Here is a 13,113-nt window from a genome sequence, read left to right as displayed (position 1 = left end):
GAGTCCTGATGTAATGTTTGTTCTATACATGCAGACTCATCATAGTAATAATAATAATAATTTAATATATGAATTGACATATTTGTACACGTGACAGGTCCTGATTGAAATGATGATATAAAATTATATTAAAACTCCTAATGTAAACAAATAATTGGGTTAAATTGTGTGAATGAATAACAAGTTATAAAATACATGATTCAAATCATGTGGGAGAAATAATATATCTTACCGTTGAGCCAGTTGATGTCTGATTACATGATTTCAGTCAATCCTTTCGCATTAAGGAAAGCCGCAGCGACTGCACGCCATCAAAACTTTAAAAAACTCTAGAATTTTGAATCATTCTGCCGCTTGAATCCTGCACTAACTTTTCCAATCACCATCCGCGTATCTCTGCTTCGTTCCCCATCTTCTTCCTTCTTTCCACCTAACCATTTTTACTTTCTCAGCAGGTTTTCTTTTCCATCTTGCTTCCCACAAACATCTCCCCCAACCTGATCGACGACATGCCTCAACGCATCCTAATCATCGTCTTTCCAGTCCTAACCCACCTCATCCTTCACTCCTCATCGGCCTCTGCAGTCATCGATCCTTACTACCTCAACTGCTCCCGTCCTTACCGGTGCAGCGGAACAAACATCAACGTCTCCTTCCCGTTCCGCCTCCCTAGCAGCCCTAGCTACTGCGGCATCCCGGGTTATGAACTCCACTGCAGCGATGAGGAATCCGAGCTTAGCATCAATCTCGCCGGAGTCGATTACAGGGTCAGGGAGATCAACTACACACAGGGTTTCATCACGCTGGTTGAGTCCGATTTTCTGGGCAATCCTTGCCCGCATACCTTTACGAACACCAGCATCAATTCTACGCTATTCGCTTTCGCCGATCTCGATCTCAACTTGACGGTCTATATCAACTGCAGTATTCCGATTCCTGGCTTGGCGGAGATATTGTGCTTTAACGATCTCATTTGGCCGCGGTCGTATTATAAGTTGGACACGGGGCCGCCATCGTTTCTGTTGGATTTGTTGGGTGTATGTCAATTGAAAGCGGCAGTGCCGGTGAATCAAGTGGCGGCTGCGTCGTTGAATAGTAGCAAGGCGAAGTTTGGGGAGGCGTTGCAGAAGGGTTTTGGATTGAAGTGGGAAAGAGTGGTGCAAGCTATGCATTGATTCAGGCGGGGTCTGTGGTTATAATTCGTCAAAGTCGACTGATCCCATTTGCTTCTGCCCCAATAATACAGCACTTGGGAGTTGCCCTTATGGACGGAGTAAGTGATTCCTTTGCTTCTGTTATCTTTTTATTGCTTTCTTTAGTTTCTCTTTACTGTTTTTCCGCGTGATCCTCTGCTTCTGCTTTTTTATGAGATATTTTTAGTTTAATTAGCCTAAACTTTTGGCAAATTTCGTAACATTCTGCCATGTCTGCAACGGGAGAAACTTTTAATTTCCCCATTTTCATAAGAAACCATAAAAACAGAGCCAACATCACCGTTATATCTTATGCTTACATTTGGTTTTGGGCATTTAGCTGATTTGGAGATAAAAGAGTCGTAGGTTTTTCTTGTTAATCGCATTGAACAGTTTGCTTTCTCAAAAGTATGGTCTGTAACTTAATTTTGATTTATTTTGCGAAGTTCTTCAAACTTATTACTTTGTGCGAGTAATTCTCAACAGTTTCACTAGTATAGGTAACATAAAGTATATCTGAATGGCTTATATTTCCATTGACAACATTACCGATAACACAATATTATTGAGGAATTCATTGCCAAGTTATTGGTTTAGTCTTACAGAGGTGGTTGGGTAGAAGCGTCTACAAGCGTTGGGCGTGTGAACATTGTAGGTTGAAAGTGTAAACAAAAACCACCTAACTATGTTTATTTTAAGCCTTTTTTTAGTTTTTATTTTTTTTCTCAAACATGAGTTTTTTTCTCAAACATGACTTTTGAAGATTGTGGCCCAACTTTGTTGAATATATATCATAGTTTCCTATGTATGTTTAATAGAAAGCATAAAAAATGTTGGTAGGGATTTGAGCTTCAATTTGATGTCTATAAAATGGACTTGTAAAGCGCCTAATTTAAAATGCTGCCAGACTTTAAGAGAAATCTAGTTGCTTTAGAACTAACGCATATGCCATAAACGGAATAAATATCGTATTCAGTGCCCTTGGCAGAGACAATTTAGGATTTCCCATACTTAATGAGATTTCTATGTTTCAAATAACTGCTGTAGGGCAATATTACATTTAGGATGGAGACAAGTACTGTGCTGAAATTTTTGTCTGCATAACTTAATGTAACTTTTAACTTTTTCTTTTGTTTTTATGCCTTTTTACCCTTGCATTTTACATGTATTTATGCCTTTATTTACATGCATTTATGCCTTTCATTTACATGTATTTATGCCCTTTTACCCTTGCATTTTTTAGGCAATTGCCATTTCCTTATCCCTTATAAATGAATGTTTTTATGGTGAGTTTTTACTCGTCATTTTCTTCAAGCATTTGTCTCACTTGCTTCTAATCGCTCATGTCTTCCTCCGCTTAAGCTTCTTCTACTCATGCTTACCCCAGTTGTGCCCTCTTGTTTATCACAACCCCATGGACTTTGTCACGATGTATGATCGTATGCTAACAATGTGTCAAAGTGTTCTTGTCTTCTAGGTTAGTTATGTGATCTAATTTTTATTTAATAGCAATGAGTTTTTCTAAAAATAGAATTTAGAGATAGTGCATGGTTGTTTACTTGAGCATTATGTGTAGTTTGATCGTGTTGAACCCAATTTGTCCTCGAGCCATGCACAAGGAATAGAACGCATGCAAAGGAAAAAGGAATAAGGATCCTTTGAGAAAAGACAGAGTGAATTGGCAGGGATTCCTTAATGCATCAATGAGAATGAGTCTTTCCTTTTTCTGTGTAATATCTCTTATTTATATGAGTTGGCGCCACCTTGAAATGACCATCATATCATTTAAAATAAAAGAATTATGACAAAGAGTCTGAGTGAGGCCATATACAATTTCAACTTTGAAATGCTCGAAAGAACATCTTCATGAAATATTGAAATCCCTTTGGCCTCCGTCTCGAGTGTAATCCTGGTGTGTCCAAGTGATGATTGTGCGATATCAGACGCCAGCCTCCTGCCGACCGATTCTAGTGATATGTCAGCAAGGCTAATAAGTATTTCATATGCCGATCATTATTACTTTGGTCGTAGTTGCTCGAGTTTGGGATTTGCATGATGATCATTCTTTGGAGGTCCACTTGTGGTGACCCTTGGGTCGCCTAAAGAAGTTTGCATTCCTTTTCATTTATCGAGTTTATCTATTCGAATTTAAGCCCCTTTCATTAGACAAAAATCCTATGACGAATTAAGGAAATGACGTAGTTTTATAGGGAGTTCTTGAAAATTATGAAATATGCTTAGTAATTTGTCTTTAATATATTATGAAGATTAAATTTGTAATATGAATTTAAATTAATTTTCAGATAAAGTTGACATGTGAGTAATTTTTATTTTAGGAAAGATTTTTTGATAGAAAAAACATAACTTTGATATGAAACTTCTTATATTATTTTAAATTTTACATCTTAAAAATAAGGCTATTCGGAATGTCAATAGAATAATAATATAATTATAATAAAAATGTTTTTTGAAACATTCATTATAAAATTTCTATGGGGAATTATTGCCTCTGTCTCGAGGTTGAATGACTTTAAAATGTATAATTTAAAAATTCCATTAAAATAATAATTTTAAATTTTAGGGGGTTTTTAATTGGATGTCATTCATAAATAATGAAAATATGAAATTAACTTTATTATGTCATTCATAAATAATGAAAATATGAAATTAACTCTAACAAACCCCGAACTGGGATGCATTTTAGTATAGAATATTTCTCTTTCATCACATTTTTTTCTGTATGTGCGTGCCAACAAAAATTATCATCAACTTGTTGTATGACTCTTTATTGATTAGCCCAATAAAAATAAAATTTTAAACTCAATATATAAATGAGTCAAATATTAATAAACTTTTGTTCTATCATATTTGGTTCATATTGGGTTAAATTAATTAAATAATTAATATTTATTATAATTATTTTTATTATTTTATGCTGTATGTAAAAATGTTAATTATTATTATTATTTTAAATTATTGAAACTAATTTTGGACTGAAAATTAGCGCATTTCAAACAAAAGTTAAAAAAATTCAAACTAGCCAAACACGAGCAAACTTTGGGTTAACTCGAGTTTGCTTTGCTGACACACCTAATGAAATGAGGACAATTTTAGTGAATTTGTAATAAAAATAAAATAATACTTTTGAGGTATTCTAAATTCATTATAAAGACCGTTTAAATATATTTTATTTCATTTATAAACTTTAAAAGTAAAGTTTTATGTGCTTATATATATCATTGAAATTAGGTGTACTCATAAAGCTAACATTTATTTAATAAAATAAAGCATCAAATTCCTTCGTTTATGCTTGCCGCATTAAATAATTGTACTTTAATAATAGTGGAAAATATGGATTGCATTTCGTTGAATTTTTGTTTTTGAGGATTTTACGAATGAAGATAAAAATTGGCAAATTTATTAGAGAAGAATAATAGATATTCTATAGTAATTTAAACTTTTCTAATTTTTTTTTTTTTAAATATCGAGATAAAACTTCGTTTTTCAGCCCCCCTAGAGCGTTAAATTCAAAACAAGGTAAGTGGCGGCCATCACCAGTTCGGTCTTCGTCAACAGTTGAACGGTGATACGGTGGCTGGTCAAAACTGATAACCAGTTCACAAAAGTCTACACAATCCTTTCTGGTTCAGAACCTTCACTTCATCTCCTCTCTCATTCTTACTCCCAAAATGACGCCAATCTTATCGCTTCTCTCCTACAAGAGAAGAACTGCCACTGTTTCCCTGGCAAAGTTTGCTTCCAAGAGCAACTGTTTTCTTCCTTTACACAGCCTCTCTTTTGCCCTCACCCCATTTTCCATTAGCTCACTCAACCGTGAGCTTTTGTTCGTCTACAACTGCACGGAGACGAGGGCTGGATTCCTGTAGATCATTTGTCATGGCAGCAAAAGCTATGCTTATCTTGGAGGTACTTATTGGATGCCAAATAGTGAAGGTTTGTTCGGTTCATGTCACACTGCTGTCAGGCCAGTGCTGAGTGCTCCTGGCGCCAACGTTGAGCAGTACCCGGAGCTTCAAGCAAATGGGTCTCTTGTGAATTGGACAGCTCCATATTGCGCGGAGTGCATGAGGAGCAATGGGCAGTGTGGGTATAATAACGACACGAGAAATTTTATGTGCATCTGTGGCGATCGGGCTCATAATAAGAGTTGCGTTACGTCTTCAGGATCAATTTATTTTATGATTTTAGGTTCATAATGAATTAATTTGAATAAGCGGCCATGCGGAATTTTAGTTTGTGGGCATGCTCAGCTGTTTGATGGGATTTTCCATCCCGTGTAAGCTAACTTTTGCTTACCATGAATCGGTCAACGTTATAGCTGCAACAGAATAATTTCTATGCTTCATTTGACTGATTTATTAATTAAAGGTAGCCAGCCAACCCAAATAGTTAAGATAAGGTAAATGATGATGATTTATTGGTTGTTGCTAGTCCAGGTTTATCTATAGTGCTTTCTATTAAATGCCAATAAATAATTAACTAAGGGAGGTAAACTGATTTTCACCAGTTTTGGTTTTGCGCAAAGAAAAGTTAAAAAGGGTATTTTTATTTACTTGTGTATGAATGGAAGTTTCTTGATTACTTTTAGTAAGATATTTCGCAATGCAGAAATGAAGAAATTCACATAACAAAAATCAAACCCAAACGATTTACATGGTTAGGTGTTGAATTGACTCATCTACATCCACGGGGAAGGAGATTTCACTAGCACCGGATGAGGAGAAAGAAAAAGACTTTGGGTTACAACTTCTACACTTCTCACTATACCTCTCATGAATCTTAAGCTCCTTTGATAGAGGATGATTAGAGCATACAAGAAAATAGAGCCAAAAGACCAAATTACCTTTAATTACAGTATTAGTTATAAATACAACAATCTCTGCCTTTTATCTTACTTCCAGATTAGTGAGAAATGACCAAATGAGTTCCAAACTCCAATTCAGTTGCACCAAATTAGTTGTCTGCATACCTACCCTCCCGAAAGGATCAACCCTCGTGTTGCTCTTGAAAATATCTGACTGGGCAATCAATCCTAAGCTCAGATGTTCACCAAACTCCTTCAAACATTGCTTCTTGGCTCTCTAGATCGATCGTTTATCAAGAAAAGCATGGTTAACACTTCCAAGTCTACTCCTTCCCTCTTGATCATGCTCTTGATTACGATCTCACTTGCACTCAACTTTCTTTGCCTTCTGCTTGTCCTCTCCCTCTTGCTCTATCCACTTAAATTGACGCACAAGCCCCTCTTCATCCTCACTAACTTTGTCTCTTACGTTCCATCTCTTCACATATATTTTCCTCCTTTCTTCCTCTCTTCTCTACTCCTCTTAATTTCCCTGTAAAGCACACAAATCAGTGCTAGCTAGTTTAATGTACCATATATTAGAGAACCTTAGATAATATTTCTTAAATTCCCTTAAGTTATTGTGTCAATGTTCGGGCGTCACTTGGATGTGATGTGTTATATTGCATGAATACAGTGAAGAGTGTACAATAGCCAATGTATTTGCTCCCAGGTGTAATGTCAAATAAGCTAGGGTTCCCACAATATGAATGTATGAGCGAAAAAACTTAGTCCATAAAACTAATTTTACAATAGAAATTTGGAATATAGGTCTTCTCATAGATAAATTAATAAAATTAATAGATATTATAATTCATATAAAAATAAATATTTTATGCATTCAAGAAATTAAATGGGTTTGATAAATGGTTAAGGAGAATGATAGCTTAAATTTTAAACTTTGATATTTAGACAAGAGTCATAGTAGAAATAATATAGATGTAATTATAGATAAGAGTTTGCAAAATAATATTATAAAAATTAACATAATTAGGGATAAAATAGTAGCCCAAAAAATATTGATGGTACTAAGTTTCTTAATGTTATAAATAATTATACTCCACAAATAGGTTTGAATATATGTTCAAAAGAAAAATTTTAGAATGACCAAAAGAAGAATGATATCAAAGATACATCTTGAAGAGAATTTTTTTTATTGGAGGACATTAAAAGAACATGTCGGTAGAGTGGTAGAATGTTTTAAAAGCACTTTTGGTGGGTATGATTTTGGAGTGGCTAATGAAAATATTAAGAATGGTTATTTTTTTCTTTTAGTTTATGACTGTGTTATTGTTAATACCTTATTTAATAAAAGAGATTGACATATTATCACTTATAAGATTGAATATAATAAAACATAAATTAATTATTTTTTTTCTGAAAAAAATAGATCATCGATATTGTGAAGATCATAAGACCATTTTAAATGAAAATTTAAGTATTCAACATTGATTATTAGTTTTGATTTTAAGATAAAGAGTTTTAAGATGCAAAATATAATAAAATATTTTCATAAAATTAGATTTCATCACTTAAAAAAAAAATAAAATTGTTTTTATTAGTACACTTTAAAATCTTAATATTGAAGATATCCATAAAAAAACTAATATTATGTGAGATACGATAGCGAGTACTATTAAGCAAATTGTTAAAAATGTGCTTGAAGAATTAGAAGGAAATGTTTTTATGAATAAAAATGGCTGGTGGTGAAATAATAATGTGTAGAAAAAGATAAAAAAATTAGAAATCTTATTCTGAAAATTAGTTAGATGTAAAAGCTTGCGAAATTAGGAAAAATATAAAATAGTCCTTAGGAGCCTAAGTGAACAATTTATGATGTTGAAAATCCTACTCTTAATGATCTTTATAAAAAAATTGTTATTAAATATAATGAAATATATATGTATAAACTATGAAAATCTCCAAGATATATGTATACTTTTTATATGATAGTCCGCAGAAATCTGTTCTTTCAAGTTATGAAAATCTCTAGCAATTCGCTTTTGCGCTTCATTGCGTACATCTAAACATACCAAGAGTAATCATTAATAAAAGAGACAAAGTATATCTTATAGTTGAATGATGTTGTCTTCGTCAGCCCTAAATATCTGTGTAAACATGCTCTAAAATATTTTTTATATTGCAGATGATAACAACAAAAGATACACTTGTTTTCTTGTCAAATACATAATTTTTAAAGAAATCAAACTTGCAAATACTCGCTTCTTTGATCAATCATTGTTTTACCAAAACCTGAAGTGGACCCTCTCCAACATAAGCTAGCTGTAAATGTCATAATATAGCAGCGTCAGAATAATCATCAGTAACAACAGTCATTCCAGTCACTGTACTACCCTGAAAATAGTAAATATTTTGATGACGAACTCTCTTCATAAAAATTATTGCTCTACGACATATCCTCAAAACTCTTGCCTCAATAACTACCTTATAACTCTTACACTTTGAAGCCCAAATTGATAATAAATTATTCCTCATGTCTGGAACATGCTTAACATCAATCAGCTCCCTCACAGTATCATCATGCAAAATACTTCTTTCATCAAAAGTACGACAAGTTTGTTTTGTCACAATCCGGCCTGAGACATGGAAGTAACTAAGGCGAGAAAGGATGGTTCGATGATGTGAAATAAATTTACTATATTCACTTACTACTTAACAGATGAAAAAATCACTAATCAAAATAAATTGAAACAATATATTTAATTTTACCTCATTACTGGTTGCCCGCGTCTTCTTCTATCGTTAATTTTTTTATCACTAATTAACCTAAAAAGTTAGTTTTAAAAATAACAACGAGCCAACCAAGCTAGTGAATACTCCAATTCATAAACCATAATAATACAAGAGAAGGAAGTAATATGCATGTCAGTTAAAATTTTTAATGAATCAATATAAATATTTGATGTCATTTAAAGTCTTATTATATCAATAGCATATTAATATCATTTCATATATATACAATTGTCACAGGAATACTGTCTGCAAGTTTGTACCAATTAAGGTACTTCAATATAAATATCATTTTCCATTTGCGTGCACGAGTACATTAATGTTCTTTCATTAGTATCATTAAGAGGTGACTCCATCATAGTCTGTCATGCACATACAAAAGGGTTCTTCGCGTGGTGTAGTGCTTGACCTAGGTAAGAGTCGTTAAATTGATATTAAAACTTAATAATAATAATAATAATAATAAGACATTTATTAGAAAATTTAGCAGGATTTTATAAAGTAAAACCTTAAATAATGAGAAATTAATAATTTATAAAAATAATAAATTAATTTAATTTTTATCATGTTTAGGTTTTTCATTTTATAGAAAAAATTGATGTCAAGAGCAAACAAATTGTCTATCAACAAGGTAAGTATTATTATTAAATTATAGTATCATTTTAGTATCTCTTCTAAATCAGTTTTATGAGTTGTTGATTTTGTTTGATTAATGCAATTTATTGTTTTATTATTAAATTTTATCGGTCATTTCGTTGTGAATGTTTATAATCTCATAATATAAAATAATTCATATAATTTAATATTACATGTTGAGTGATATGAAATTATGAATGATATAATTTGCGTAGATTGTTTGTATGTGCATGACTGACTATGATGGAGTCACCCCTTGATGTTACTAATGGGGGAACACTAATGTACCCCGTGCACGTAAATGGAAAAATATATTGATATTGAAGTACTTTAATTGATACAAAATTTTAGTTAGTGCTTCTATGACAATTATATATATATATATATATATATAATGGATGACGCGGGCCCTCTCCTAGGGTTTGGAGCTAAGGGCGATCGCACGGTGATTCGGGGATGCGTCTCCTTCTCGACGGCCTTTCTTTGGTGAGATCTTTCTTGCTTTATGGTTTTGACTTCTCCCTCGCTCTTGGTTTCTTCTCTCGACTTCTCTTTTTCTCTACGGTTATGGCAAAGACGTATGTTGGGGTCACTGCGGGGTTTTCTTCCTCTGGGTCTCCTCCGAAGTTTGCTTTGCCATCTTCTTTTCATGAATCACTTGTTCTTGGTGAGGAATACAATTTTTGAGATCTTTCCTGCTTTATGGTTTTGGCTTCTCCCGACTTCTCTTTTTCTCTACGATTATGACAAAGACGTATGCTGGGGTCACTGCGGGAGTTTCTTCAACTGGGTCTTCTCCGAAGTTTGCTTTTTCATCTTCTTTTCACAAATCACTTGTTCACGGTGGGGAATACAATTTCATTAAATCTCAGGGACGTAAAGGGGGGAAGTGTGCGTTTTTTCTCTTCGATTCTAAAAACTCTATTCTCGTCTTTGCTTGTCGTTTCCATCTTGCTGGTAAGTTTCTTTATGGGCTTTCGAAATATGATTTTTTGATGAACTTTGATTTTTTTACATTATCGGGGGGTTGGAAGATTGGAGCTTTGGACAGCCGACATATTCTAATCCAACTCTCTTACGAGGATGATTATGCTAAGCTTTTTGCACGTAGAACTATTCATTTCGGTGATGTTTGGATGAAGGTCCTTAAATGGACAACGGAGTTTGACCCTAAGACCGAGCTTCCTATTATTTATGTCTGGCTTAGACTTCCAGGTTTAAAGGTGCATTTGTTCAATCACGAAATTTTGTTTTCTATAGCTGCCATGTATGGTAAACCTTTAATGCTTGATGCCCCTACCTTTAATTTAACAAGACCCTCAATGGCTAGAATTTTAATAGAGCGGGATGTTACCTTACCTCCTCCGGAGGAGGTTTGGATTGACACTAGTAATACTGGTTATTGGCAGCAGGTTTTGCTTGAAAGCATCCGCACTACTCTTTGCATTGTGACATGTTTGGTCATGATTTTGATCATTATTTCCATTTGCACTCTGAATTGAGGAAATTCCCTGTTGGTCGTGCGACCTCTGCTGAGCAAAAATCTGCTCTTCGAACTAACATCTTTGAACCTGTTGTTCAGTCTGTTGATGCCTGCGTGGGTCCTGTTGATCTGATTGCTCTCTGTTTGGAGGCAACTAGTGTGGCTCATCCCATGGAAGCAGCAGCTGATGCAACTTGTATGGGTCCTCTTAGAACTGATGAAAATGTTGAACCTATTTATACACCTGAACCGAAACCCGAGCCACATCCCACTCAGATACTTACTGTTTCACTTAATCAAATTGAGGCACTTGATCCCCCACAAGCAATCACTCATCCTTCTACTTCTGTGGTTACTCTATCACAGTCGGATCCATCCTCTTTGGCTGCCTCTACTTTAGAATCTGAATGACAAATTCAAAAATTTAGTAGGAAAAGAGGGAGAAGGAAATCTGAGCTTCCAAATATGACACAGGCAAACAATTTTGATGTCACGTATCATTCAGAGGGCAAGCATTTGCACCTTCCCCCTAGGCTTGCTAGGTGGGAGGGTGTCATGGGCCAAAATGTTTAATATTATGGTGTGGAACATTAGAGGAGTGACGGACCCTCACTCCTTTAATTATTTAAAACATTTATGTAGGGTCCATAAATCTGACATTTTTGCTCTTTTGGAACCTCTTGTTTCGATCCATAAAGAGAACATCATTAAAAAATTCAAGGATTACATGCATTTATGTAATGTGAATAACAAAATTTGGCTCTTTTGGCGGAAAGATATCACTCTCAGCATCATTGATGATAATGTGCAATACGTTCTTATTCATTATCGGTTAAAAAATTATTTTGGTTGGGCTACTTTTATTTATGTCAGCTCTCTTTTAAGGGATAAGCTTCTTCTTTGACAACAACTTACTCATATGGGTGCTACTATTACTGAAAATTGGTTCATCGGTGGTGATTTAAATATGATTATGTCACCATTCGAGAGATGGGGTGGTGCTAAGGTTGACACGAGTCTTATCAACCGTTTCTGTGAACATATTGAGGATGCTGGCCTTTATGATTTAGGCTATTTAGGTCCTCTTTACACTTGGTGGCGGGATTTTCTTATGCAAAGATTGGATAGATTTCTAGGAAACTCAACGTTTTTGGGTTAGCATTATTCATATCAAACATCTTAATCATGTTGCATCGAATCATAATCTCATTTTGTTTAACTTGACTTTTCATTCCAAACCTTCTCGTTATCATTTTAAATTTCTCAATATTTGGGTTTCTCATCCTACTTTTATTGATTTGATTAAGCAGACTTGAGTCTCTAGATGGAGTGGTAACCCGTGGTTCATTTTGTGGCAACTTCATAAGAATATTGTTTCTCATTTAAAGAGATAGAACATTGATACTTTTGGCAATGTTCACTCTAGGGTTTTGAAGGCCCAACAGGAGGTTGACTCTTTAGAAGCTCAGTTGATTGACACACCTGATCTTGTGGCCAAGCTAGCTGATGCTCATCACACTCTTTTGGAGGAAATCTCCATTGAGGAGGATTTCCTTAGACAGAAAGCTTGTGACAATCATTTCAAGAACGGTGACAGAAACAACAAGTACTTTCATGCTACTATCAAACATCGTCGTAACATAAATACTATTATTGAGATTGTCACTGAGGAGGGCTCTGTTCTCACTGATACTGACCAGATTGGTTCCAATGCAGCTGATTATTTTTCTTCTCTCTATGCTGATACTCTACCTATCACTGATATTCTTTCAGACTTGTTTGAGGATCAAAGAGACATGGTTTCCTCCCTCTCTCTGTTTGACCCCCTACTGAGCTGGAGATTTTTACTGCTCTTAAAGATATTAGCTCTCAGAAAGCTCATGGCCCAGATGATTTCACTTCCGCTTTTTATATTTCCTGTTCTTTTTATATTTCCTGTGAGGTGGTACTTGCTATTTAAAGTTTTTTCAGGGTGATGATCCTGGAAAGTATTTTTTTTTTCAGGGTGATAGGTGATGATCCTAGAAAGTATTTTACTACCGCTCTGATTGTTTTCATCCCTAAATCAAATGAAAAATCTCATTGGAAGGACTTTCGGCCCATCTCTCTAACTTCTGTTATATCTAAAATTATTAGTAAACTGATTATGGCTCATCTCCAACCTCACCTACCTTCCCTTATCTCCC

At 34.5% G+C, this 13,113-nt stretch overlaps 1 protein-coding gene across 1 annotated transcript in view; it reads left to right on the top strand.

Annotated features, from left to right (window-relative positions):
• Positions 1-1,156: 1,156 nt before the first annotated feature.
• Positions 1,157-13,113, top strand: part of LOC110033675 (LEAF RUST 10 DISEASE-RESISTANCE LOCUS RECEPTOR-LIKE PROTEIN KINASE-like 1.1) — a 26,606-nt gene continuing 14,649 nt past the window's right edge. Inside the window, 1 exon segment of the mRNA XM_020737730.1 lies at positions 1,157-1,273. The gene's annotated coding sequence lies outside the window, so the exon portion shown is untranslated.

This window comes from Phalaenopsis equestris, unplaced genomic scaffold (assembly GCF_001263595.1).
Source record: "Phalaenopsis equestris unplaced genomic scaffold, ASM126359v1 Scaffold001251, whole genome shotgun sequence".
NCBI lineage: Eukaryota > Viridiplantae > Streptophyta > Magnoliopsida > Asparagales > Orchidaceae > Phalaenopsis > Phalaenopsis equestris.
Note: the sequence above shows the minus strand (reverse complement) of the source record. Positions and strands in the feature narration are given on the sequence as shown.